General features: G+C 36.4%; 1 long non-coding RNA gene across 3 annotated transcripts; it reads left to right on the forward strand.

Annotated features, from left to right (window-relative positions):
- Window positions 1–424: 424 nt before the first annotated feature.
- LOC110697852 lies at window positions 425–4,435 on the forward strand. 3 transcript variants are annotated; one of them, XR_002506587.1, is made up of 5 exons: window positions 425–543; window positions 759–809; window positions 1,769–3,442; window positions 3,768–4,074; window positions 4,209–4,435. It is a non-coding gene; the product is annotated as an uncharacterized LOC110697852 (long non-coding RNA). The 3 variants fall into 3 exon arrangements; XR_002506585.1 differs by having other exon boundaries at window positions 441–543; window positions 690–809; XR_002506586.1 differs by having other exon boundaries at window positions 441–543; window positions 690–809; window positions 1,769–2,110.
- The last annotated feature ends 2,187 nt before the right edge of the window (window positions 4,436–6,622 follow it).

The raw sequence follows: 6,622 nt of genomic DNA on the forward strand, positions 1-6,622 counted from the left end.
GATAATAAAAAATTATGAAAAGTTGATATTTTGAAAATAAATATCGTGACGAATGTTAAAAGATTCTACATAACTACATTTTTCATTACATATAAAACACAAAATACGGTTAAAGAGGAGTGTGTTAATAAAGTCAAACCGTGTCAACTTACAAAAAACAGAGGTATTATTAATTAAGTGAAATATTCTCATATTTAGATATAAGATTACGAACACACTTGTTGATGAATTAAAAAATTTCAAACTTTCAATTTTGACCAAGTTACAACTTAGAAGTGAAAATTTAAGAGGGAAACAAAAATAAAACATTTAATTTGGTTAAAAATTGTAGGAAATTCTTCCCCCCAAATGGCTAAAACTCCAAAATTGTTAGGGGGAAAACTCCCTCCAAATTTCCAAGAGTAAAACGTAAAGGTAAAGTAGTAAACTAGTAAAGTGACTAAATTCTACCTCAGCCGTTTTCACTCTCTCTTTTGTCTTCGCTCTTCTGAATTCTCAAATCTTATGCTACTCATCTGATCTCAAGCGCTCCGGCAAGGCAAGGTTTCCCTCTTTCTATCTTCCTCTTCTTTATTGCGGTTTTTTGTTTCAAATTTTATGATTTCAATTCAAGTTTTGTGATTGATTGATGTTAATTTGATACTTTGAGATTAGGTTTTGATTTTGCAATTTTTTTCACTTATACGAAGCCAATTCATGAGCTTCTTGTACTCGAGGTGCGCTTAATTTGATTTGCATGTGGTTCTCCATTCCCTCAGTTGAAGCACGCCTTCTAAGCTTTCTCTCCTCCATTGAAGCCAACCTTTGAGGTAAATATTTTCTTTTAAGATTATTGAATATCAATTAATTTCTCAATTTAGAGCTGAATTTCAGATTATCAGATTTAAGCTTTTTGAAAGATAGCCAATTTAGGGTTCTTGAGACATTACGTTAAGGTAGCCCCAATAAAATCAACTATTGATAAATTCCAATTCATTCCTCTGTTTTTGAAGTCACACTTTGGTTACTTTAATTATCAGTGTAGTCAATGTATGGATACTTTCCATCATGTAGTCATACAGTCACGCAGTCATACCTCCATCTCAATCAGTTTGATAATCCTGTTATGTATACATTTTAAGTTGTACACTGTTGTTTACTTGTTTAATGAGTAAAAGCTTCCATGCTTTATTTATTTGATTATGATGCACAACCATGATATCTGTTGTTTGGCTAGCATGTTGTGCTTTATGTGTCATACACTCATACATGTCCTTTTTGAAAAGATGTTATTGTATTTAGGACTCATCTAACTGCCTATTTGATTGAAAATTTGTATTACCTATTTGTCCTTATATTTCTCATTTAGGTTGACCTCTTTGTACCATTTGCTAAAATTCATCTTAGCTTGGACATCATTAATGAAAGAATTGAAGGGATGAGGAAGATGATTTTGTTTACTAAACTGTAATTGCAAAAAACTTAATGATATTCAAGCTTTCAAGATTTCCACCCTGATCTGAAGTATGCCTAATAATACCAGCCTCCTAGATTTCCACCCTGCACTCTCAGCTTTGATAATTTCTTAACTATGATATTATTGAAATTATCTCACAATTGCTGCCCAAAATACTTACTGGTAACTTATTATCAATTTTTGAATGTACATAAAAATAGAAGGCTGATTTTCCCTTTTTGATTAGTTTAGATATTATTATTGATGTTATTCTTGCTTTTTTTGCAACAATGGATGATCATATTATTTACGACGAGCCTATTATTTCACCAGAGGGAACAGTGGATGAGTGTACACCAGGAAGAAGCCAATGTTCGTACACAAGAGAAAGAAGGCGGTAATCCTGAACTTACAGTTGACAACAACAATGTGAGCACTATGGAATCTGGATTTCAAGTTGTAGAAAAGAAACGGAGTCTAGTTTGGCCGGAATTCCTCACGTTTGACAAGACGAAATCTAGTGATGGGAAACAGAGGTCAATTTGCAAACATTGCCAAAAAGCATCCTTCATAACCGACCCCCATTATGGAACCCAAAATATGAAAGACATCTAAGAAAATGCAGTGCATATGAGAAATATTTGAAAAACCAAGGAGGAAACGATTCAAACAAAGGTAAAATCTTTAACCAATTTGTGTACGGAAATCTGGTAGCTAAAGCCATAATAAAACATGGGTATGCTTTCTCTTGGGTTGAGCAGATGGTAATAGAGAAATTCATTCATATTTAAGTGATGATGTAAAACTCATTTGTAGGAACACTGGTAAAGCTGATTGTTTAAAAATGCATAAAACTTTGAAGGCTCAGTTAAAGGAAACACTTAGTAAAGTCTCTAGTCGTATCTCATTAACATGTGATATGTGGACCTCTTGTCAACTGAGGGATATTTGTGTCTCACAACTCACTATGTGGATGATAATTGGAAATTAATTAGTACAGTGCTGAACTTTACTCATATTGATTCACCACACACTGGAAAGACCATGTATGCTGCTGTGTTGTCCATGCGTCAAGATTGGGGTATTGATGATAAGATTTTTTTGCTAGCTTCACATTAGACAATGCCTCTAGTAACGATAGAATGCAAGATTATTTGAAGGAAACTCTACTTGCACGAGATGCTTTGTTGAATAATGGTGAATTTTTTCATGTACGATGTGCTGCACATGCATTAAATCTCATTGTTAAAGGTGGACTTAAGGTCATTGAACATAAAGTTGAGAAAGTAAGACATTGTGTCAAGAAGGTAAAATTCTGAAACAAGAAAAAACACTTTTCGATCTTGTGTAAGTCTAGCTAAGATAAAAGAAACAAAATCATTGTGGCTTGATGTTCCCACGAGGTGGAACTCCGTGTACATGATGCTTGATAGGGATATCTTATATCGTTAGGCTTTTAGGGAGATGTTTGAAGTTCAAAAATGGCGTCCTACCTTTGAAGAGTGGGATGTTCTTGAGAAGATTCGAGATGTTTTAGAACCCTTATATGAGATAACTAAGATGTTCTCGGGAAGTGAGTATCCTACCTCAAATCTTTATTTTGGGAATGTTTGGAAGATTCTCATGCTTTTGATAGAGTTGGAGCACGATGATGATGATGTTTTGAGGACAATGGCAATAGAAATGAAGAGCAAGTTTGATATGTATTGGTTTAACTCAGAACAAGATGATTATGGAATGTTATTTGCATTTGCTATGATTCTTGATCCTCGTTGCAAATTATCAGTGCTAAAGTTTTGTTATGAAAACATATTTGGAGATGTGGAGTCTACCTTGAGGGTTAGTGATCTCCATCTTAAGTTGGAGAAATTTTATAAGCTATATGCCCAAACTGGAACATCATCGACATTGAACAACAACACTGATGTGGCACATGCCTCACATTGCAGAACCTCCCTAAGCAACACTTCAACTTGAAACCGCAAGCGAAAATTCGACTATTTTGCGGTAACTGTTCTTTTGTTATTTTATTTTGACAACCTTTGCTCCTTTTGGTTCCCTCTTCTTGTGGTTTGTTGTTGCCTAGGATGCTGCTTGATAATTGATGCATGCTGCCTCTAGTTTTGGGCTATGCTGCTGCTTTGTTGGGTTTCTTTGCTTGGTCTGGTTGTTGTTGATTTATGGCTGCTGCTTTGCTGGTTCTTTTGTTGTTGCTGTCTGCCTTTTTTTGTCTTTCATGCTACTATTACCAGGTTGTTTGCTGATAAGTTTATGTTGTTTTGTTTGGTGATGTGTTTTATGGTTTGTCGTTGACTCATTGTGTTGAATTCAGGAATATGACGATAAAGAGGCCTCATCTTCTTTTCATGAGAGCTTAATATTGGATGTTTACCTTGAGGACCCTAAACTAGATCGGAAAGCGGAGCTTGACATATTAGCTTTTTGGAAAGAAAATGAGCATCGATATAAAGGCATTTCTCATCTGGCTAGAGATATTTTGGCCGTGCCCCTGACAACCATCGCTTCCGAATCAACTTTCAGCATTGGGAGTCGAGTATTGAATAAATGGAAAAGTTCATCAATTCCTGAAAATGTGGAGGCTTTAATAACAACTCGTAGTTGGATGTACTCTTTTGAAAGTAAGTTTTATTATATATTTTTAAAATACGTATATTCATATTCCTGCATTCTTGTTTACAGCTGTACATTCTTGTTTCTTTATTTTTGTATTTATAGTGTATTTGCTTATATTATTGTTTTTATATTTATGTAGCAAATGAGGATGATGGTTTTTTTGGTTCTTATGTGGATTGGGCGGCGGCTCCCAGTGTTAACTGTAAACAATTTTAAGAGTCGAATATTAGAGTATAATAATTTAGAATATTTTGTAATTTCATTTGGTATTGAACATTATGTACGCATTATTATTGTACTATTTTTTTTCTAGATTTGTGAGAATTGTGACTTTTATTTCAAGCTTTAGTAAATTTTTTCTCATTCTTATGGACAAACTTCGTAGAATAGTCGTTAAATTTTAATCTTCTTACGAATTTTTAATAACTTATAAAGAGAAAAGGCCAAAGAAATCGAGAAAAGTAATGCTGAAAATATGTAAATTACTTACATTGTTAGTCTGTTACACATTACAAATTAAAAAAAAAATTAAGTCATTTTGATTGCGGTTATTTTCTATTTCGGTTTGCTCAGGTTAAATTGTTAGCTTAAATAGATTCTGGTCATTTCAGGTATAAGGTAATCTTAGTTCGGGTCACTTTGGGTTTCGAGTCTATTTGGGTCAATTAATCCAAGTTAAAGGTCGGGTCACTTCGGGTTGGGCGGTCAAGTTCGGGTCGGGTCACTTTGGGTCTCGGGTCAACTTCGGGTTGGGTCATTTAGGGTTTCGGGTCAAGGTCGGGTCAAATCCACTTCGGGTAGGGTATAGGTCGGGTCGGGTTGATTTCGGGTTTCGGGTGAATTTTAAGTCACTGTTTTCGGGTCGATTTCGGGTCATAGGGTCTAGGTCAGGTTTTCCAGGTCTAGTCCTCATGCCATTGAGTAGGGGGGTGGGGATCAAGATCAAACACTTTGGCAAATTAACATATGTTAAACTAATATTCCTATTGTTCAACCTAAAATGCATAATTGGTCCATTATTTGTTTGAACAACATTTAAAGATGACAAAAATTCACACGTAATTTAATTTCACAATAAGTGGGATAATGCATATCAACAAATTTTCGTATTCCGATGTCATTCATAAACCTCCTAACATGCTCAAACTATCCCAAAGTTTCAAGAGTATCTCGGTGTAACCACCGAGAGCGTTTGTAGAGGTTGATGAGACGTTGACGTTGCGTCGAGGTTGTAATCCTGATCGTCGGCCATTGTTCTAGTTGCAAATCCGGATCATATGAAGTACTCGACCACGAACCACGACCAATTTGACTTCTTGCCCTCTTTGTAGTCATCTTGTATATGGGTCTTTTAAAAAAAATATGTTTATAACCGAACCAAATTGGTATAGGAATGTAGGGGGATGAAGAGAGGAGTAAGAGGATGTAAATTTTTTTGATTTTGGGTTAGAATTGGAGGAGAGAATCTAAGAGAGAAGGTAGAGAAATTTGAGGTTTTAGAGAGAGAAACAATGGAGGAAAAAGAAAGAAAAGAAGAAGAAGTCACGGAGGAAGATATAGGCGCGCTCGATCGGGCGGCCTCTCGCCTGGTTGGGCGATCTGGCGAATTAAAATTTGCTAGGCTCGCGCCCGGTCGGGCGAGATTAAGACTCCAAGTTTGCTTCCTCTTGCGCCCGGTCGGGTGCCATCTCACCCGGTCAAGCGAGTTTGACTCTTTTTCGATCTTTGTTTTTGCGCCCGGTTGGGCGGATGTTCCCCCGGTCGGGCGATTTATAAGCCAAAATCCTTCTTTCTCTCGCGCCCGGTCGTTCGTCCAATTTTTCCTTCTTTTCTTCAAGATTTGGCTACCTCTTTTTCTCCAACCTGGACACAATACTCTAAAACACATTAGATTCCCTCCTCTCTTCCTCTCAAAAGACAAAGATAAGGGAAAAACTATTCTAAAAAACAAGAAAAAATACAAGTTGCCTCCCGTAAAGCGCTTGTTTATCTAGGTCCCGCACGACCTTCTTACCATATGGCATTCAAGATGAGATGGAATCGATTTGGTGAAGTAATTCAACTGCACCAATCGTAGCCCATTTTTGATATAAGACAGGTGGTTTCTTGCTACTAGCTACTCGAGATTTCTCTTTGGCCTTGAATTTCTTCGTAATTTTGCTTGATTGAGCAAATGCCACCCGATCGGGTGGGACTTTCACTACGGGCTCGATTTTCGCAACGTGCTCATTTTTCTCCACTTGTTCATCTTCAAACCCAAGCCCTATACAATTTAGAGCTCTTTCTTTAGCATCCACTTTAACTTTCCATGTAGTAGTTTTTCCAGCGGAAGATGCAACACGAAATACCGGCTCCAAGGGATCTCCATCTTGGGGCTTATTAGAAAATTTAGTGACATTGACCACACCAATACTAAAGCACTTTTCCTCTAACATGGGACTTTTAGGGACATTATTTAGATTAAAAGTAATGTTATCATCCCCTACACATAATGTAATTTTACCACTTTTCACATCTATTATTGCCCCTGCAGTATGATGGAATGGTCTACCC

The sequence above is a fragment of the Chenopodium quinoa genome, unplaced genomic scaffold (assembly GCF_001683475.1).
Source record: "Chenopodium quinoa cultivar QQ74 unplaced genomic scaffold, ASM168347v1, whole genome shotgun sequence".
Taxonomy (NCBI): Eukaryota; Viridiplantae; Streptophyta; class Magnoliopsida; order Caryophyllales; family Amaranthaceae; genus Chenopodium; species Chenopodium quinoa.